Raw genomic sequence first — 23,049 nt, 5'->3', positions numbered from 1 at the left:
GCCTTAGTGTTGATATTTTAAGGTTTTAAAACTGTAAACTTGTACAATACATCCCCTCTGTAAATGTCAACCCATTTCTGGTATATTGCATTTGGCAGCTTTAGCAAACCAAGAACAGTTTTCAGATTTTTCTTGGATTTCTTGATTGAATTAGACCAGTGTTTTCCAAATTGCTGTTCTATCAAGCTTGTCTGAAGTAAGATTTTCTGCTCTAGACCTGTTGAATCAGAATCTTCATGGTAGGAGTCTGGAAATCTGTATATTTGACAAGTACCCACATGATTTTTGTAGTTAGACATCATGAGAAATGTTCATTAGACTTTTATTTTCTGTGATTGTTGGTCAAATAAGTTCTATAAAGCTTCTATTACCTCCCTCTTGGAGATTCACATTGAACATTTGTTTATTAAAGGATACATAAAAATTTCCCCAAGGAATGCTGTTTTGTCTATAACCTAGAATTTTCTGACTTGACCAAAGAACACTTTTTTTTTGCAGTGTAGCATTTAACTTCTCATACTATACTTCTATTCCTCAAAACATAGTTTGGTAAATCCCCATTAGACAACTGTTTTTCAACTTTTATTTCATGTGAAACTTTTGCCATTCTGAAAATTTTACCTCTAAAACACTGTAGTAGATAGTGATTTACAGCTTGAGTCAATATATTCAGTCTTTAATTGTCATTAATCCCTTGTGGAAAAGTGATCTTTTATTGTTTATATTCACATTATAGCCTACTCATCTACTTATCAGTTAAGAGTGGGAGCTGTTCACTTTTGGTGACATTTTTAGGTTATTTAAATTATTTTAGTCTTAAATGTATAGTCTTATTCACTGTAATCTTCTGATACTAATGAACATAAGGATATTTTCAATGTTGTCAGTTATTTCAAATTGATCTATGGCTAACAAAAGTGAAGCACAACTTGGTGTCTGTAAGGCAGAAAAATACTAGGTGCTTTCTAGAGTTGCACTCATAGCTATTTATATTTGAAATAATTTAAATTAAATTAAATGAAAATAATTTAAAATTCTTCATAGAACTATCTTCAGATATTAGTTTAGTAAATATTTAATAAATTAACATAATAAGTTATAGTGGTTAAACTGTCTCAAAAAAGGGCAGAAAAATGTTTCTAGCCCAGCTCTTATCAAGATGGCAGAGAAAGAGCTTCCAGGTTCCATCTCCCCATCCTCTACCCCCCCATAGAAACTTTGAATAACTAGCAATAACTATCTAAAACATCATTCTCAAAGCTCCAGAAAACAGTTAAAGGACTGTATAACAGGGTGAGCACCAAATCAGAAAGACTAATTAAAAGTGGTAGGATCTCCCAGCACCCTGGAGGGCCCCTTCCTCACCCCTCACTGGATCTGCCTACAGCCAGCCTGTACTTCCAGTATGTGGAATTTTGGTCCCAATTCTGGAGGAAGCAAAGTACCCAACCCGTCTGTACTTCTTGGAAATCTGTTTGTCTGGCCTGATCTGTTGGATAGTGCTTTGAGGGACTTGCTGTCACAGGACTTGCCCTAAATGTAGAAGGTGGTTTTCTGAGCTCTCCTACAGAATGCTGTGGGAGGGTAGTCAAGTTACGTGCCTGGGGCAAGGGATTGCTGGTTATAGGGCATATAGTGCTGTGCCTGGGAAATTATGAAAGGGACCCTAAAATAACTGAAGACCCCAGTAACAGAAATTTAAAATTCCTTAGACAGGCTCACTAGCAGATTTGCTTTGGCAGGAGAAGAATCAGCAAACTTGAAAATGAAAGTCATCTGCAAATATTGAACCTGAGCTGGAGGAGGTGAGTCTGGTCTCAGAATGGAAGGCAAAGATCCAAAGGAACCAGAGCAGTTGAGAAAACTCTTTATTGGTGGTTTGAGCTTTGAAACTACAGATGATAGTGTAAGAGAACATTTTGAGACATGAGGCACACTCATGGATTGTGTGGTGATGAGAGACCACCAAACAAAACATTCTAGAGACTTCGGTTTTGTGACTTACTCTTGTGTTGAAGAGGTTGATGCAGCAATATGTAATTGACCACATGAGGTTGATGGGCATGTAGTGAAACCAAAGAGAGCTGTTTCTAGAGAGAATTCTGTAAAGCCTGGTGCCTATCTAACAGTGAGGAAAATTTTTGTTGGTGGTATTAAAGAAGATACAGAAGAATATAATTTGAGAGACTACTTTGAAATTTATGGCAAGATTGAAACCATGGAAGTTATGGAAGACAGGCAGAGTGGAAAAAAGAGAAGATTTGCTTTTGTGACTTTCGATGATCATGATACAGTTGATAAAATTGTTGTTCAGAAATACCATACTATTAATGAGCATAATTGTGAAGTGAAAAAGTCCCTTTCTAAACAAGAGATGCAATCTGCTGGATCACAAAGAGGTCGTCGAGGTGGATCTGGCAACTTTATGGGCTGTGGAGGAAACTTTGGCTGTGGTGGAAACTTTGGTACAAGAGGAGGCTATGGTGGTGGAGGTGGTGGCAGCAGAGGTAGTTATGGAGGAGGTGATGGTGGATATAATGGATTTGGAGGTGATGGTGGCAACTATGGCGGTGGTCCAGCTTATAGTATTAGAGGGGCTATGGTGGTGGACCAGTGTATGGAAACCAAGGTGGTGGATGTGGTGGTGGTGGAAGATATGATGGTTGCAATGACGGAGGAAATTTTGACGGTGGTAACTATTGATGGTGGTGGGAACTATAATAATTTTGGAAATTATAGTGGACAACAGCAATCAAATTATGGACCCACAAAAGGGGGCAGTTTTGGTGGAGGAAGCTTGGGCAGTCCCTATGGTGGTGGTTATGGATCTGGTGATGGAAGTGGTGGATATGGTAGCAGAAGGTTCTAAAAACTCAACAGAAAATGGCTACAGTTCTTAGCAGGAGAGAGAGCAAGGAGTTGTCAGGAAAGCTGCAGGTTACTTTGAGACAGACGTCCCAAATCCATTAGAGGAACTATAAAAATCTGCCACAGAAGGAACGATAATCCACAGTCAGAAAAGTTACTGTACCTTAAACAGGAGACTCTTCTTGTTCAAGACTGTCATAGCCACAGTTTGCAAAAAGTGCAGCTATTGATTAATGCAGTGTAGTGTCAATTAGATATACATTCCTGAGGTCTTTTATCTGTTGTAGCTTTTTCTTTTTCTTTTTATTACATCAGGTATATTGCCCTGTAAATTGTGGTAGTGGTACCAGGAATAAAAAATTAGGGAATTTTTAACTGTTCAATACTGTATAGTTCAGTTTTTCTACATTTTAGTGCAGAATCTTAACAAAATGCAGTTTTGAAGGTGTTTCCTTGTGAGTTAACAAGATCTTCTATTTTGTATGAATTTTGCTAAAGTTAACTGTTAAAAAACACCTGCTGACCTGCAGTTTAAGGGAAATCTGTTCTCCCCATTTTCAAACCATGGTAATGAATGGACATTGACATGGAGAGAATAGATATTTATATGTTTGCAATGTGTGTTTTAGATAACAACTACAACTGGGTTTTTAAATTAGCATATTTGTGAATTTAATAGCATTAAGATTTACCTTCAAATGAAAAATCTCAAAATTCCTATTTGGTTTTTGTGCATTTTCTTTAAAAAAAATGTAATAGTCATTTTAGTGTGTGAGCTTTGCTGAAAGTCCTAGCTGTATTTAGAAAATCTCCTTTCTACATTTACCTTGGTCACACTTAAACTGCTGCCATAGTATTATTTGGGTGTAAAAAAGGCCTACTGCCTCTGCTTAAATTCTAAAATGGGGTAGTGGGTTTTTCCTTTCTTATTACTTTAAAAATCATTTGTAAAATCTCAACAAAAAATACAGGACCACTAACCCTGGTATATTCAAGCAAATTAGTGGCTACTTTTGTTTTCCTTTCTAAAGCACAAGAGGCCTATACATCTTCAGTTAAAATTCTCAGAGCAAGAGAATAAAATCGTGCACTGTTGAACTCTTACTTGGCTGGCATGCTTTCCGGTTGGCACCCTATTGGACAAAACCAAGGATAGTCTAGGTATAGTCATCCAAAATAACTCAATGCAGCAGAAATGTAGCATACTTGCTTAGTACAAACTTCTCACTGCCCAAAGGCCTGAATTGAATTCTGGATATTCTGAAATCTTACTCTCACTTTAATTCCCTAAAGAACACACTGTTGCTCCATGTGTATGTTTCAACTAAATCATGGTGATATGGATTACCAATTTGTTTGTAAGACCCTGGTTGAGAAGTCTTTTAGATAACAAGAATTATATATATGAAAACCTGTGTCTACTGTTTTGTGTCAACTAATGCTTATAATTTGATTTGAACCCTGAGTATGTACCCTGCTGTTATTTATTTTTTGGCAGTTGAACATTGCATTCAAAGATTATATTTGTTTTAAGTACTAAGCAAAACAAGCAATACAAAGGGGAAGGGGGTGTGCTAGTGTTTGAATATGGTCTGTCTCATTTCTCTAATCCTGTACCTCTGTGCATTAATAATATTTGGATGCATGCAATGCCAGCATGGAAATTGGTCTTCACAGATACTGCAGTTTTCCAGAAAACACACAAAATCAATAAATGTAACAGATGACATTCTATTTGTTAATGGGCATATATGAATAAGTGGCATAGGAAATAGGCTAATATTAGAAAATGGTTGTTCTAGTTTGCTAGCTGCTGGAATGCAATATACCAGAAATAGAATGGCTTTTGAAAAGGGGAATTTAATAAGTTGCTAGTTTCTAGTTCTAAGGCTGAGAAAATGTCCAATTAACAAATCTATAGAAATGTCCAATCAAAGGCATCCAGGGAAAGATACCTTGGTTCAAGGAGGCCGATGATATTCAGGGTTTTTCTTTCATCTGGAAAGGCACGCAGCGAACACAGTCACAGTTTCTCTCTCAGCTGGAAGGGCACATGGTGAGCAAGGTGTCATCTGCTACTTTTTCTCCTGGCTTCCTGTTTAATGAAGCTCCCCAGGAGGCATTTTCCTTCTTCATCTCCAAAGGTCACTGGCTTGTGGGCTCTCTGCTGTCATGGCTATGTCACTCGTCTCTGTTCTCTCTGAATCTCCTATTCTCCAAAACATTTTCTCTTTTGTAAGACTCCAATAAACCAATCAAGACCCACCCAAATGGGTGGAGACATGTTGTCACCTAATCCAGCTTAACAACCACTCTTGACTAAATCACATCATCCAGGGAGATGATCTGATAACAACTTCAAACATACAGTATTATATAGGGATTATTCTACCTTTATGAAATGGGATTTTCATTAAAACATGGCTTTTCTAGGGGGCATACTTCCTTTCAACAGCACATTCCACCCTCTGGCCCCTAAAAAAGACATGGTTTTCCCATATACAAAATACATTAATTTCATAACAATATCAGAAATCCTAAAACCATTTCAGTAGCAATACAAATGAAATACAAAGTTCGAAATAGTACAAACTCCTATCAAAGTTAGTTACAGGCATGGTTTGTTCTAAGGCAAAGTTCTCTGGCTCTGGACCTTTGAAAACTTGTGACAAGTTATTTGCTGCCAACATACAAAGGAGGACCAGTCATGGGATACATATATGCATTTCCATAGGGAGGAAAGAACACAGGGGTCACCGGACCCGTACAGTTTCGAAAACCCGCACGGTAAAGTCCATTAGATTTCAAAGTCTGAGAATCATTTATCCTCGGGGCTTCTGAAAGCAGCAGTCCCACTCTTTCCAAGGGCCTATGCAGAGGCCTGCCTCTCTTCGAATGCAACCTTGGGGGACATTGGGAAGACCACCTTTCTCTTGGCTCCGCCCTCTCTAAGCACTGGTGCTGCACCTGGGCTCTCTGCCATCTCTGGGGCACATGCTCAACCCCTCCATGTGGTGGCAGCCAGGCTCTCCCCAAACCCAAAGGAATGTGCTTCACTCTCTCCAAGGCTTGAGGCGGCATGACTCTTCCACTGCAACAAGGTGGAAGGCCCATCCTCTGCATTTGGGGCAAACTCACCCTCTCCATGGGTGGGTCCGCTCTCTTGGCCCAAGGCTTCTTGACTTCAGACCTCAGCCTCCATGGTTTTGCCTCTGAAGTTATTTTTCCTCCAATGTGTCTCTTCTCTGAACCCCCCAGTCCAGACTGACAGCAGTTCTGCTTATACAGGTTCCAAAGCACTCTTGTTGGCTTTCTATGTAGTAGCCTTGGATCATGCCCATCAGACATAAGGAGTTTCCACAGATCCTTCCTGGATAACTCCATGTCCGATCCTGACTTTCTCTGAAATGGCTGACTGGGTTCACATTCAGTTAAATCCTCACACAGGGCTCTATTCTCTGGGGTCTCCCTTTCTGTTGTTCAGAGTGTGTTATTTAATTTCCATATATTTTTGAACGTTCTCTTTCTTTGGTGATTATTGAGATCCAGTTTCATTCCATTGTGATTAGAGAAAGTGCTTTGAATAATTTCATATTTTTAAATTTATAAAGACTTGTTTTGTGTCCCAGCATATGATCTATACTGGAGAATGTTCCATGAGCACTAGAGAAGAATGTATATCCTTTTGTTTCGGGGTGCAATGGTCTATATATGTCTGTTAGGTATAATTCATTTATCAAGTTATTTAACTTCTCTATTTCCTTGTTGATCTCCTGTCTGGTTGTTCTATCTATAAATAGAGTACTGTATTGAAGTCTCCTACTATTATTGTTGAAACATCTATCACTCCCTTCAGTTTTGCCAATGTCTGTCTCATGTACTTTGGAGCTCCTTGATTTGGAGCATAAACATTTATGATTGTTATATCTTCTTGGCAAATTGATCCTTTAATTAGTACATAGTGTCCTTCTTTGTCTCTTATGATGTCTTTACATTTTAAAGTCTATTTTGCCCAGTATTAGTATAGTTACTCCTTCTTTCGTTTGGTTACAACTTGCGTGGAAAATCTTTTGCCATCCTTTCACTTTCAAACAATTTGTATCCTTGTGTCTAAGATGAGTCTCTTGTAAGCAGCATATAGCTGGATTATGTTTTTTAATCTGTTCTGCCAATCTGTATCTGTTAATTGGTAGGTTTAGTCCATCAGCATTCAAAGTTATTACTGAAAAGACATTTCTTGAATCCACCATCTTATTTTTTTTATTTTGTCAGATCTATATATTCTTTTCCCTCTTTCTCTTTGTATTCTTTAAATTACCCTTAATGATACTTTTCGATTCTGTTCCCTCTCCTGTCTTTTATTTTCAGCCACCAGAACTTCTTTTAGTATTTCTCGTAGGGCTGGTCTCTTGTTGACAAATTCTTTCAGAACTTCTTCGTCTGTGAAAACTTTAATCTCTTTCCTCAGTTTTGATGTACAATTTGGCTGGGTTCAGAATTCTTGACTGGAAGTCTTTCTCTTTCAAGATCTTGAATATATCATACCACTGCCTTCTTGTCTCCAGGATGCTTGCTGAGTAGTCTGAACTCAGTCTTATTTGGTTTCCCTTGTATATGGTAGATTGTTTTACTCCTGCTACTTTCAGGATTTTCTGCTTCTCTTCAGCATTTGACAGATTGATTAGTATGTTCCTTGGGGAAGACCTATTTGGGTTTATTCTGTTTGGAGTAGGTTGGGCTTCTTTGACTTGCATATTTATGTCCTTTATGAGGGTTGTGAAGCTTCCCCCCATTATATCCTCAACTACTCTTCCTAGTCTTTTACTCTTCTCTTTTCCTTCTGGGTCACTTATGATTCTTATATTTGCGTGCTTTGTTTTGTCTATCATTTCCCTGAGATCCAGTTAAAATGTTTCTCTCTCTTTTTTTTTTTTGCCATTTGCTGTTTTGAGTCTAAGAAGTCAGTTATCCTGTTCTCTGTATCACTTATTCTTTCTTCTGTCTCTTCAAATGTGGTGGTGTGTGCCTCTAGTATGTTTTTTATTTGGTCAACAGAGTCTTTAACTAGGATATCTGCTATTTTTCTATTTATTCTTTCAAATTCCTCTTCATGTTCTTCTACTGTGTTCTTGATCTCCTTTGCATCATTTGCCACCCCACTTATTTTATTAAGTAGAGTTATATAAACATCTTTGATTAGTTGTTCCCATGTCTGTGTCTCTACTGGTGTTTTAATTTGGTCATTAGGCAGGGCTATATCTGCCTGCATTGTGATATGCTAGTGATCTTCTGCTGTCTTTGTGGCATGTAAATATCCTGATTGATTCAGATTGGGAGATGATTTCTTTCAGTAGTCTAAGGCCTTGTGTTTGTGGGATGGTTGTACAGGAGGGAGCAGGGCACGGTGTGGGGTACTCAGGTGATTTGTTTCAGGGCAGATATAGGCTGTTATGCTGATGCTTGTGAATGTGGGCGCCCAGTGGCCAGGGAGGATACAGCTGTACAGGTGCATTGGTCTGGGGTGTGTAACCCTGGTGTGCTCTGGTCTAAGGCACGGGGCCCTTTGTGTGCATGTGTAGATCTGTGGCAGCAGGATGGCATTATTCCTTCATGGATTAGGGGAAGATGTGACCTGGCTGCGCAGTTTAGCACTTTCTCAGAGCTGGAAAATCTGGCGGAGGGCCATGCGCATTTGCGGTTCTAGGACTGCTGTAAATTGAGGTTCCCGGAGCTGAATGACATGATTGTGGGCCTGTGCGCATGTGTGGGTCTAGGAGTGCTGGAAACTCATGCACAGAGCTCAGGGTGGAGGTGGGGTGAGGCTGTGTGACACTATCGGCAGTGGGGCGGGGTTAACTTTCACTAACCTGAAGGTTAGTGCCTGTAGCCTTTATGCACTGGCAACAGCCTGCAGGGAACAGGGAGGGAGAGATAGTGCTCTGGAGGTGTGCAGGAGAGGTGGTTGGGCTGCGCTTGGGGTGGGGGTTTGGGACAGGTACATGCTCTGAGGGCTAGTGGGGTGGGGATGCCTGGAGTGCAGAGAATGGGAGTGGGTGATGGGGTTTGCATGCGTGGGGTGTGGGGTGAGTCACTGATCAGGGGGCTGCACTGGTGAGGGTAGCGCGTCCAAGGTATGTGGCCTGGCTTACTTCCTAGTCCCTGGCTTCTGCGGGCTCCACGCCTCTGTGCCAGGCTCCAGTTTTTTGTCTCTCTGTTCCTTGGCCTCTGCAAATAGGGCTGCCCTAAGTGGTGCAGAGGCTCTCCCAAGTCAACTACACTCCGGAATCACTGCCTCAGTTGCCCTGCTGTCCCTTCTCTAACTTTTCTGTGGCGCAGGACTAATCTCGAGTTACTCTAGTTGGCCATCTTCCCGGAAGTCTTGGCACAGTTTTTATCATGTTAGTAAATAATTTTGGGAGGATGATTATGATAACCCAAAGAATGAAACTTACAAAAAATAAAGACTGTGGAATGTATTGTAATGCTGATTTTTTGGGAAGAGTGTTGAGATTGTATACACCTTATTCTTGTCCTGAGACCTAAATAAATTTATTACTATTCACATCAGAGTTTCTCATTGGTTGTTCCCTGACTGTGAAGGAATATAGCAGCAAATAGCAGGATTACTGTAAAATAGAAGGCTGTTTTTACACCAGGAATATGACTTAGAAAATAGTCTGCCTTGAATAAGGCACCAAGTCCAAGCTTGAAAATGCCTTTCTTACTGTCCTTTAGATCAGTAAGCAAGGAGTAAATCAAGGATGCTAGATCTGGGAAATCTTTCATATTACATTTCTCCTACAATTATGCAGTAAGGTCAAATTATTTTACTTCTTCCCACTTTCCAGTCTTGATGTTTTCCATTTGCCTTTATGGTGTTGCTATGATGTTGGCCTAACTTATGATAAATGTGAACCTTAAATTTTCAGTGATTTCGTTTCAGAGGGTTTGTACTAAATGCAGATTCTGCTATAGTACAAACTATATTATGTCTGCTATATGACAGATTGTGCAATACTCTCATACGCTTTATATAATTTGATCTTATTTAGTTAAAAGAGGTTCTGAAATATAGCTGGGACACGTTTTCTTGTGCTTCTGTGTTTCGGCTGCATTGTCTTGAGAAAAGAGGTGTATGGGAAATTGAAATTAGTATTTTAAGAGGTCCTGCTGAGGTTATGGAAGGTAGTGAAGAATGGAAAAGAATGAAATAAAATTTGTATGGGATAACACTTAGGGAGGCCTGTTAGACTGTGTAGGAAACGATGGTATGTTTTGAAAGTCACCTCTAACCCTGAATGTTAGACATGACACTTTTGTCTACACACAGCCATAACGAGTTCACATTTTTAAGTTATTGTATTCATGCATAGAAGTAAGTTACTTTATTAATGAATATAAGATGGGTGAAATGGATGCTGCAGTTATAGCACATGATTTACCTGCTGACTGGTAATATCTTGCATTTTATTATATGAAAACTTTTCTCATTTATAGGTTATTTTATAATACATTTGAGCTGTTTTGAACACTGTTAGATTATAATTTTGTTTGCCTTCTGTCTCTTAGAAATATAATTTCAGAGTAGTCATTTTATTACATAGTGACATATCACAGCATATTGAAAAATAAGCCTGACACAATGGAGTGAAAATTTTCTTTTCAAGTGCACATTAGTAAAATCATTAAAGAAAATCACTTGCTGTTTCTTGACTCCTTGCAGATTACAATGTTTAGGTTTCTGATTAACTTTTTTTCTTGAATGATCTCTCTTACTTGGTGCCCTTTAATTAACTTTTGAAAAAGCACCAAACATTACCATCTCCTCACCTCCTCTAAAATCTTTCTGTGTGAACAAGCAGAATGATTAACTTTCTAATTGGTGTATGGTGGTACAGCTGTTTAAAAGAATTCCATTAAAGCAACTTAATTTTTTAAAGATAGCTAAGTTAAATATGTAAGTACTCCCTGGAGTAATTAAAATGAAAGAATGGATATAATTAGAAGTTGTGTCTGTCTTTTTATAGGGCATCACACAACTGAAAGCCCTGCTACATACAAGCAGCCACAAATAAATGGTTCTGACATTATCCTTGGAGAAAGTGCTAGAGAAGGTAGTATTTTCACACTTATAGTCCATTCTGAGTTTGACATAACTGTTACATTACTCTTTTGTCTCAACTGCTATTATGAAGTTAGGTTAAAAAAATCAGGCATACATATTGTGCTGATTTCTTTAGAAGGAACTTTTTCTACCTACAATTCTGGCTATAATCTTTTCTCATAGAATATAGCCAGAGATGTGCTTTTTCAGAAACTCACGTTTTCTCAGTTCTGATAAATAAAGAAAATTTTGCATTTTCTGGCTCCTTCTATTATAAAATATTAATTTTTTTTAAAGAAAAGTGGAATGAGTAAACCTGAGGTTTGAAGATTGAAGTTCAGTTGCTTAGAGTGAGTTTGAGCAGATTGTGACAAAATTGGTAAGTTATTTATGTAGTAGATATTCATAAATTTGCTTCTCTTACTAGGAGGACATGTAAAAAGGTGTGTCCTTATTTTCTTATATTCTTATCAATATTTGTTGAGCAGTGTATTTGCTAAGTTATTTATTTATTTGTTTTTAAATTTTTATTTCTTTTGACCACTTTTTACTTTAAATATTTTTATTGAGAAACCTTCACACACATACATTTCATACATGGTATATAATCAGTGGCTTACAATATCATCACATAGTTGTGTATTCATCACCATGATCAGTTTTTAGAACATTTGTATAACTCCAGAAAAAGAAATAAAAAGAAAAAAGAAAAACTCATACATGCCCCTCCCTCTTGTTGACCTCTAGTATTTCCATCTGATTCTTTTTATCAAATGGTTAGTGTTGTAATTAAAGCAAGAGAGACTAATTTGTAAAAAATAACAAATTAGTTATGCCTGTTAAATTTGAAAATCTGTTTGCATGTGCTTACAGTTGCTGCTTTTTTTTCTTTAGGCTAAACATCTTTGAATTGGATCTAGCCTATCCTTTGCAGATACCGTTTCCTTTCCTTCTGTCTAATGACTTTCCCTGACTATCTGGCTAACTTCAGCTCAGCTTGTGGGAGATCTTTTCTGACCTATCTGTGTCTCCCATCTCCATTCCTGGTACTTTATTTATAATTCCTTCAACCAGCTTGTAAACAACCTAAATCCCAGGGATCATGTTTCAGTTATTAATCTTATTGTCTTGCTCTGCATTTTATGGAATTGACTTCTCCCTCTTTTCCTATTCTTCTGGTCTTCCTTCTCTAACGTGGCTGCTGCTTCATATTCTTTTTGAGCCATTTTGCTCATTCCACTAAGATTGATGACATTCCTCTGGGTATGTCTCTATGCTTCTTTATTTTCTGAAGTCTCAAAACCTTGCTGAGAAATGACAATTTATTCCATAGCTACTACTATTTTCTAATCCTGAAGACTTTAAAAAATTTCCAACCCTTTCTTCTGGGCTTCAGACTCATATCTAGCTGGCTTCTCAGCAGTTCCAATGAGAAAAGTCATTAGGATGACCCACAAGCCTCTTAAATCTAATGTCTCCAAATACTTTGTTGTGTATTGTTTTCCCCTCCTTTCTGGTTATATCATTTCTCTGCTTGAAAACTTTTAGTGTTTCTTCTTGGCTACTAAATGCTCTGGCCCCAAACTCCATTTCTACCTTCATACCTACTGTGCCACAGATAGCCTTTGCTGTAGTTAAACTAAAATACTTGGCTTTCTACCATTTTGCCCTGAACTAACCCACATCCCTGTTATCTTCTCCAGCTTCCTGCTTCTCTCTCTTAAACAGATCTGCATATTTTACAGATGCTCAGAGAGCTCTGATAATTAGCTTGATATTGAAACTTTCTGAGATCTGTATAGTCTACATTGATCTTTCCTTTTTCTGAACCTCTGTATTTTACTGATACCCATTTATCTATTACCTCACCTGATAATTTGGGCATACCTCGTTTTATTGCATTTCTCAGATATTGTGTGTATGTGTTTTTTTTTCAAATTGAAGATTTGTGGCACCCTTGTGTCAAACAGGTCTGTTGGTACCATTTTTTTCCACCAGTATATACTCCCTTCATGTCTCTGTGTCACATTTTTGTAATTCTCTCACTATTTCAAACTTTTCATTATTATATCTGTTATGGTAATCTGTAGTCAATGATTTTTAAAATGTAATTTTATTGAGATATATTATATATTCACATACCATATAATCATTCAAAGTGTAAATCATTGGTTCACAGTGCCATCATATAGCTATGCATTAATCATCATTGAATTTGAACATTTTCATTACTCCAAAAAAATAAAAATATGAATGAAAATAAAAGTGGAAAAAGAACATCCAAAACATCCCATTTCTCCAACCCCCCATTATTATTTATTTATTTATTGTCTTTTTGTTTTTTTTTTTAATCTGTCCATACCCCAGATAAAGGAACTGTTTGTCACAAGGTTTTCACAATCACACAGTCAGACCTTAAAAGTTATGTAGTTATTAATCATCTTCAAGTTCAAGGCTATTGGATTACAGCTCAACGCTTTCAGTATTTTCCTCTAGCTACTCCAATACACCAAAAATTGAAAAGGGATATCTATATACTGCAAAAGAATAACCTTGAGAATGACCTCTCAATTCTATTTGAATGTTTCATTTCTTTTCCCTTTTGGTCAAGAAGGCTTTCTAACTTCCATGATACCAGGACAGGCTTATCCTGGGAGTCATGTCCCATGTTGCCAAGGAGATTTACATCTCTGGAAGTCACATCCCACACAGTGAGAGAGAGCAGTGAGTTCATCTGCTGAGTTGGCTTAGAGAGAGAGGACACATCTGAGCAATAAAAGTGGTTCTCTGTGGGTGATTCTTAGGCATAATCATAAGTAGGCTTAGCTTCTCCATTACAGGAATAAATTTTATAAAGGCAAGCCCCAAGATCAAGGGTCTGGCCCACCAAATTGGCAGTTTCCAATGCTTACATGAATATCAATCTTCCCCAGGTGAGGAAGTTTAATATTTCCACATTTTTACCCAGTTCCTTCAAGGAGACTTTGCAAATATTTTTTTATCTTCTGCTGAGATTACTCTGGGATATATTGGGGCATCACAACAACCTGTGCAAACCAACAAGATCTCACTCCCTGTTCAAAGTTCCACATAATTATGGTGTTTGATTAAGCTGACCATTAAAGTTAAATTCTATAGTATGCTACAGAAAATATAAATTTTGCACCAAATAAGCATCCCATCCTTTGGTCTTATCCGGAAGTTGAAGTTTTAAAATATAGTCAGTATCCTTTACCCTTTATCCTGAATCACCCTAGTCTAGCTGGGATCACTTCATTCATATGTCTAATGGAAATCACTTTTTCAATGTCTTTAACAGTTGCTCTATGAGGAAATGTTGACTTTCATAACTACAGAACTCTAGTTCTAAGTCTCAGGTATCGCATAAATACCTGAGGATCCAGGGTTATACACAAACAGACCTGGTTATATACAAAGAGCGCACCATCTCAGAATTTACAAGTAACAGTTACAACTCTGGAATAGATGTGACTGTTAAAAGAGTTTACAATCTAGGAACCTTTATAGTAGTCCTTCACCTGATAACCAATGCCCTTGAATCCAATTCTCAGAGTTTGCACATTATAGTTAGTCCATATTAGTGAGGCATTATAATATTTGTCTTTTCATTTCTGGCTTGTTTCACTCACCATACTGTCTTCAAGGTTTATTCACATAGTTGCTTGCCTCACAACTTCATTCCTTTTTTGCAGCCGCTCAGTATTCCATTGTGTGTATACACCACAGTTCCCCCTTCCATTCCTTAGGCCATCTCCATCCAATGCAAATTGCTAACACTGCTACTGTAAACACCATTGTGCAAATGTCCATTTCTGTCCCCCCTCTGTTTCTACAACACCTAACTATGAGATTGCAGGATCATATGGCAACCCCACCCCTATTCTGTTATGGAGCTATGACACTGCCCTCCACAGGGGCTGCACCACCCTACTTCCCTACCAACAGTGAATGGATACGTATCTCTCTCCACATTTTCTCTAGCACTTTTATCTCTCTCTTCATTTTTATTTAGTTGTATTCGCACATCATACAATCCAACCTAAGTAAAAAATCAGTGGTTCTGATTTTTTACATGCCTTCACCGCCACAATCTATATGACAATGTTTCCATTTCTTCCACAAAGAATCTCCCATATTCCCCTCTTATTGACATTTAGCTTTGGCATAATGCCTTTGTTACGTTCAGTGGAAGCATATTACAGTGTTACTGTTGACTATAGACCATAGTTTGCATTGGTTGCAAATTTCCCCCCATACCATCCTATTTTCAATCCCTTGTAATGTTGACATTCATTTGTTCTCCTTCATGCAAAAACATTCTTATATTTTTACATTTAATTCCATCATTGTTCATGCTAGGCATTGCTAAATTACACCGTCCCAGTCTTTATTTTCTACCTTTCCTTCTGGTGTCATATGTTCCCCTAGCCCTCCTCCCTCAACCATACTCACATTCTCCTTCATTCAGTGCACTTACACTATTGTGGTGCCATCAGATAGTATAGTCTGCTATACATTTCCAGATCTTTACAATCAGCGCTATTGAACATCCTGTACTCCTTAAGCATCAAATGCCCAATCTGTACCCACTTTTTATTTCCTGATCACCTGTGTTCTCAACTTTAACTTTGAAAGTTCACTCATTAATGTTAGTTCATATTTGTGAGACCAAACAGTATTTTGTTTTTGGCTAATTTCACTCAGCATAATGTCCTCAAGGTTCATCCACATTGTTACATGCTTCATGAGTTTATTCTGTCTTAACAGTTCATAATGTTCCATCGTATGTATATACCACAGTTTGTTTAACCACTCATCCACTGTTGGACATTGGGACTGTTTCCATCTGTTGGAAATTGTGGATAATACTGTAAACATTGGTGTGCAAATGTCTGTTTGTGTCCTTGCTTTTAGTTCCTCCAAATATATATGTAGTAGTGGAAATGCTGGATCATATGGCAGTTTTATACTTAGCTTCCTGAGGAACCACCAAGCTTCCATCCAGAGCGGTTGCACCATTCTGTATCCCTACCACCAGTGGACAGTGTGCCTCTTTCACCACATCCTCTCCTGCCCTTGTATTTTTTTTTTTTTTATAATTGCCATTCTAGGAGATGTAAGATGATATCTTGTGCTTTTGATTTGCATTTCCCTAATCAAATGTGAAGCTTAGCATCTTTTCATATATTTCTTTTAGCTATTTGTTTTTCTTCTTTGGAAGTGTATCTGTCCATGCCTTTTGCCCTTTTTTAATTAGGTCATTTGTCTTTTTATTATTGAGAGGTAGGGTCTCTCTATGTATTCTGGATATTATACCCTTTTCTGATATGTGGTTTCCAAATATTGTGTCCCAATGAATAGGCTGCCTTTTTACTTTCATGGCACAGTCTTTTGATGTAAAAAAGTATGTAATTTTGAAGCGATCCCATATATTTCTTCTTTCATTGCTCATACTTTGGTTCTAAGGTCTAGGAAACCACCTCGTATCACAAGAGCCTTACAATAGTTCCCTAAATTTTCTTCTAAATGGTTTAAGGCCTTACTATAATGTTTAGGTCTTTGATCCATTTTGCCTTTAGTTTTATATAAGGTTTGAGATAGGAGTCTTCTTTCATTCTTTTGGATATGATTATCCAGTTCTCCAAGTAGCATTTTTTGAAGTGGCTGCTGTGTCCCATTTGAGTTGACTTGATATCCTTAGTAATAAGTTGTTTTTGATGTTACTATTGTTATTTGTTTTGGGCTGCCATAAACTACATCCATACAAGACTGACTTAATCAGTAAATGTGTGTGTCCTCACTCTTCCACCGACTGGCCATTCCCCTGTCCTCTCTTTGGGTCTGAGACAACAACAATATTGAAATTAGATCAATCAACAATGCACAGTGGCTTAAATTTTCAAGTAAAAGGAAGAATCACACATCTCTTGCCTTAAACAAAAAGCTAGAAATGATTAAGCCTAGTGAGGAAGGCATGTTGGAAGCTGATACAAGCTGAAAGCTAGGCCTCTTGTGCTAAGTAGTTAGATAAGTTGTAAATGCAAAGAAAAAGTTCTTGAGGGAAATTAGAAGTGTTACTCCAGTGAAGACACAGATGATAAGGAAGTGAAATAGCCTTAGTACTGATATGAAGAAAGTTTTAGTGGTCTAGTTAGAAGATCATACCAGCCACCAAAGCAAGGCCCTAACTCTCTTCAGTTCTGTGAAGGCTGAGAGAGATGAGGAAGCTGCAGAAGAAAAGATTGAAGCTAGCAGAGGTTGGTTCATGAGGTTTAAGGAAAGAAGCCATCTCCATAACATAGAAGGTGATGTAGCAAGTGCAGATATAGAAGCTGCAGCAAGTTACCCAGAAAATCTAGCTAAGATAATTGATGAAAGGGGCTATACTATGCAGTAGATTTTCAATATAAACTAAACAGCCTTCTAGTAGAAGAAGATGCCATTGAGAACTTTCACAGCTCAAAAGGAGAAGTCAGTACCTGACTTCAAAGCATCAAAGGATAGGCTGACTCTCTTGTTATGAGCTAGAGCAGCTGGTGACTTTAAGTTGAAGCCACTGCTCATTGTCCATTCTGAAAATCCTAGGGCCTTAAACAGTTATGATAAATGTACTCTGCCTGTGCTCTATAAATCTATAAACTGGATAATCATATCCAAAAGAATGAAAGAAGACTCCTATCTCACACCTTATATAAACGAACAACGAAACTTGGATGATAGCACATATCTTTACAACATAGTTTACTGAATATTTTAAGCTCACTGTTGAGACCTACTGCTCAGAAAAAAATTAAAATAATTACTCACGTATTACTGCTCATTAGCGATGAATATGGTCACCCCAGAGCTCTGATGGAGATGTACAATGAGATTAATGTTGTTTTCAGACCTGCTAACACAATATCCATTCTGTAGCCCATGAATCAAGGAGTAATTTTGACTTTCAGTCATATTATTTAACAAGAACATTTTATAAGGCTATAGCTGCAGTAGACAGTGATTCCTCTGGTGGATCTAGGCAAAGTCAATTGAAAATCTTTGGGGAAGGATTTACAATTCTAGATCCCATAAACAACATTTGTGCTTCATGGTAGGAGGTCAAAATGTCAACATTCACAGGAATTTAAGAAAGTTGATTCCAACCCTCATGGATGACTTTGAGGGGTTCAAGATTTCAGTGGAGAAAGTAACTGCAGGTGTGGCAGAAATAGCAAGAGAACTAGAGTTAGAAGTGGAGCCTAAGATATTTCTGAACTGCTGCAAGCCTATGATAAAGATTTAATGGACCCAAGTCAATAGGCCAAGCCCTTTATCTTGAGGCTAGCTCTTGTGAAGCTTATTTGTGAAGCAGAGAAGTTAAGCCTACCTGTAGTTATGCCTAAGAGTTACTTCCAGAAGTCCTCTTTTGTTCTCAGATGTGGCCTCTCTTGCTCTAGGCCCAGCTCTGCAAGTAAAATCATTATGCTCCCCGCTACATCGGACATGGCATCCAGGGGTGAAAGTCTCCCTGGCAATGTGGGATATGGCGCTCAGAGATGAGCTTGGCCCTGGCACCATGAGATTGACAATGCCTTCCTGACCAAAAGGGGAAAAAGAAGATAAGGTATCAGTGGCTGAGAGAGTTCAAATAGTTGAGAGGCTACTCTGGAGGCTACTCCTATGCAAATTTCAGCTAGATATTGCTATTTATCCTGGTTTGCCAGACCCCAATCAAAACCATTCCTGCCAACCCTAAAGAACACCTAGAGCTCTGTCTGAGGGTTCCATGAACCATGATTACTTTGCAGAAACCTACAACCTCCAGATGAGTTCTAGGCCTGATAAGTCATAAAACCCAGAGGGGCCGGCCTCTCTGGAACATCAGCTAATTCCTTCCCCTTTCCCATATTATCAACAGCCCATCCCAACTTGAAGATTTTGGAATGGGCATAGACCAAATGCCCCTAAAGATTTGGAGAAAGATGAAAGAAGTAGGTAGAGTTAAAACAAAGTAGATAAGATTTAGCAAATGAATATGATTGCTGAATTATTATATTGATATTTATTTTAGTCTACAATATCTTAGAGAAACTAGAAGTAAAAACCTAAAATTGTGGAATTGTAACCCATACCAAAGTCTGAAATCTATTCTACAACTAATTGCTGCAATGTGCTTTGAAATTTATTGCTTTTTTGTATATATGTTATTTTTCACAGTAAAAATATACATTGTTTTTCAAGAAAAAAAAACAAAGTAAAAAATTTTGATGAATGAAGAGTTGCTTCTTATGGATGAACAAAGAAAGCAGTTTCTTGAATTATCTGTTCATGGTGAAGATGCTATAAATATTGTTGAAGTGAAAACAAAGGATTTAGAATAGTAAATCAACTTAGTTGACAAAGCAGTGGTAGGGTCTGAGAAAATTGACTGCAATTTTGGAAGAAGTTCTTTTGTTGGTAACATTCTATCAAACAGCAGCATATGCTACAAAGAAATCTTTCGTAAAAGGAAGAGTCTAGGGATACCCAAACTCTTGCTGCATTTGTTGTCTCATTTAAAGAAATTTCCACAGCCACCCCAACCTTTGGCAGCCACCATCCTGATTAGTCAGCAGCCATCAAGATCGAGGCAGGACCCTCCATCTGCAAATAGATTATGATCCACTGAAGGCTCAGATGATAATTAGCATTTTTTAGCAATATTTTGAAATTAAGCTATACATTGTTCTCAAAATATTAGACTATTGTACAGTTAATAGACTACAATATAGCATAAACATAACTTTTATATGCACTAGGAAACCAAAAAAAAAAAAAATGTGTCACTTGCTTTATTGCAGTGGTCTGGAATTCTACCCATGGTATTTTTGAGTTATTCCTGTAGAATAATTATTTAGAACCTCTCTTATCTCTCTCACTAGTCTGCTTTATCTTTGAGTTTGGGTATTGTGGTAGTTAGATTCAGGTGTCAACTTGGCCAACTGATGGTGCCTAGTTCTGCTACTGTGGATTTGAATCATTAGCCTGTGAAATTCATCTATGGCTGATTACATCTACAGTCTCTAAAGGGAATGCCTTCCACAATGAGTAATGTTTAATTTAATTCATGGGAAGCTTAAAAGAGAGAGCTCAATGCAGCATAGCCCAAGCAGTTCAGCATACTTCATCTCAGCACTTGCAGCTCAGCCCAGACCTTTGGAGATGCAGAAAGAAATCAGCCCAGGGAAAGCTTCTCTCTAGAAGCCTGCAGAGAAGGCCAGCAGAAATTGCTCTGTGCTTCCTGTGTAAGAGAGGAACTTGGATAAAAGTTAGCTGCCTTTCCTCTGAAGAACTATATGTTTTTAACTAAATAAATCCTTTTTTATTAAAAGCCAGTCCATTTCTGGTCTGTTGCATTCTGGCAGCTTTGGCAAACTAAAACAGGCGTTAAGACATTTTTTTCCCCTTAAAGGACCCAAAGAGTATACCTGAGATATAGTGGACATGTCCTTTCTTGTTTAAAGGTTTAAGGGGTCCTCTCCTACCTGGAGCATGACTCCCAGGCATGTAAATCTCCCTGGCAGTGTGGAACATGACTCCCCAGGATGGGTATGGCCTTGGCAACATGGGAGTGAGAAAGCCTTTTTGGCCAAAACGGGGAAGAGAATTGAAACAAAATCAAGTTTCAGAGGCTGAAAGATTTCAATAGAGTTGAGAGCTCATTCTGGAGGTTATTCTTAAGCACTGGCCTGACTGTTACTGCAAGGATATTTCAAGGCTGGTTGATAAATGGGAAGGCTGGTATATTAAATCATCAGTCACTTCGCTGCATCTGTGGCTGATTGTATCTGATCAACTAAAGGCGTGTATTCCATGAATGAGATAATCTTATCAGTTAAAGACTTTTAAGAAAGAGGGAGTTTTTCATTGCTTTTCAGCCAGTGGAATTTGTCCAGACCCCTCATCAGAGCTACCAGCTTCACAGTCTGCCCTATGATTTTGGACTCTTCTATTCCCACGATTGCATGAGACACTTTTATAAATCTCATATTTACAGATCTCTCCTGTTGGTTTTGTTCCTCTAGAGAACCTTGACAAACACAGGTTGGTACTGGGAGTGGTTCTTGAGAAAAAGAATCTTAAAAATGGGTTTTTGCACTTGGATTTCTACTCTGACTAGACTCAGAGGCAATAATGACTCTGTTCCCAATAATCAAGATGGCACTGACTGTCCATGGGGTGAGTTGGCAGAAGAGATAATCAAAATATCACCATTAGATTCCACTAATTATGCTAAAATGAGGCAAGGCTCTCGGTGAGAATGTTTTTTACACCTTTATGGCATTTTGTGTAATTAAGATGTATCATGATTGTTGGCTGATTGTTGTTAGATATACTGGATACAGTGATGATGAAAAGGATGAGCAGAAGGCTTCAAATATGTACCTTTAGTGCCATATGAACAATATAAAAGTTTCTGTTGCTTCCTGTTGAAACGGAGCTCGAAGGATATTAAGGAATGATGAGAAAGAAAGAAAGGAAGAAGGAGAGAAAGAAAGACACAGATGGGCTCAGGGGGTCTGAAGCTTGAGTTTACTTCAGACAGACTTCAGACAATTTTATTCTTAACCAGATCCTGGTTATATACCACAGGATGACAATAGGCATGCATGCATTTCCTGAGGGAACAAAGTTCTTATCTTTCAGTGTTCTTCCTTCGTACTTAAAATAACTATTTGGGGTAAACAAACATTCTCTTCCTCCTAGACTGTCTTACATAAATCAGATAACATAAAGCAGCTTACTGCCGCCACCACCCTAATGCCATCTACTCCCAAGTAGTTCTGCAGGTCTTATGTTAATCCTATCTCCTACAAGTTTCCATCATTTCCTCTGGTTGCAGACTTGAGATTTCTGAAAACTAGACAGAAAGCCTCATTGTATGAGTAGCAGCTTTACAATGTTAACTAAAATCTCAACCATGCAGGGTGTCTGATGTTAAAGTTAGGGCTTTGATTGGAAAAGAAAGGGATCCTGAAATGTGGGATGATGATTGATAGCTTGATGATGATGGCAGTGGACAGATGGGATCCCTGAAGTCTACTGGGCCTTTGCTAGATAGACTTATAATGGACTGCCCTCAGGAAACAGATTCCCAACTGACAGTCTGCCCAGAAGAGTCTGCCATCCAGACTCCACCTAACAAGATTGACCCCTTCAGTGCCTACTAACTCTGTAACTACCTCCCCTGGGGAAATAGCCCTCATTTCTCTGTCTGGAGCAACTAATCCTGTTTCACCAGATGAAACTGCAGTAAAATGCCCTGAGGCAATTGGCTTAAAAACCACTTCTATTTCTTTTCATGATCCACCTCTATCACTCCTCTTTTCTGCAACCTATAACTAAAGTCCAAACAGGCCCCAAAAGATGAGGTACAAAGTATGTCCCATAAGGAGGTTTGCTATATTTCTAAAGAATTGTATGAGTTTTCCAATCTATATAGACAGAAATCAGAGGAATATGTGAATATGTGTGGGAATGGATATTAACAGTGTGGGATAATGGTGGAAGGAATATAACATTGGCTCAAGCTGAATTTATTGATAAGGACCCACTAAGCAGAGATTTTGTATTCAGCGTTGTAGCTCAAGGGGTTAAAAAGGGCATTAACGATAGTGACTAAATGTACAAATTAAAAAATGTTTTTGCATGAGGAAGAACAAAGGAATGTCAGTATTACAGGATGTTGAAAATAGATGGTCATTCATATTTTAAAACTTCAACTTCCGTGTGAGACTAAAGCAAGAAATGTTTACTTGGTACAAAATTTATATTTTGGGTTTAAAAGGAAGATATAGAGACTTCCTGGAAGATGGCGGCTTAGTAAGACGCGCGGATCTTAGTTTCTTCTCCAGGACACCTACTAGGGGAGTAGAAACGATACAGAAAGCGCCCAAAGCCACAACAGAGATAAAAAAGACAGTGTACCCCATCCTGGAACGGCTGGCTGGCTGAGAGAAGCAGCTCGGGTGAGATCGCCGAGGCGCGCGGGCCTTACCGGGCGGGGTGGCAAGCAGCCGGAGTTACTCCCTTCCCCC

The 23,049-nt window shown here is 38.4% G+C and overlaps 1 protein-coding gene and 1 pseudogene across 2 annotated transcripts in view; both read left to right on the top strand.

The window, feature by feature from the left end:
* SMYD3 (SET and MYND domain containing 3) overlaps nt 1-23,049 on the top strand; it is an 876,127-nt gene that overhangs the window by 90,277 nt on the left and 762,801 nt on the right. The window lies entirely within an intron of this gene.
* Nucleotides 789-7,728, top strand: LOC143690834 (heterogeneous nuclear ribonucleoprotein A3 pseudogene; annotated as a pseudogene).

This window comes from Tamandua tetradactyla, chromosome 7 (assembly GCF_023851605.1).
Source record: "Tamandua tetradactyla isolate mTamTet1 chromosome 7, mTamTet1.pri, whole genome shotgun sequence".
Classification (NCBI taxonomy): domain Eukaryota; kingdom Metazoa; phylum Chordata; class Mammalia; order Pilosa; family Myrmecophagidae; genus Tamandua; species Tamandua tetradactyla.
Note: the sequence above shows the minus strand (reverse complement) of the source record. Positions and strands in the feature narration are given on the sequence as shown.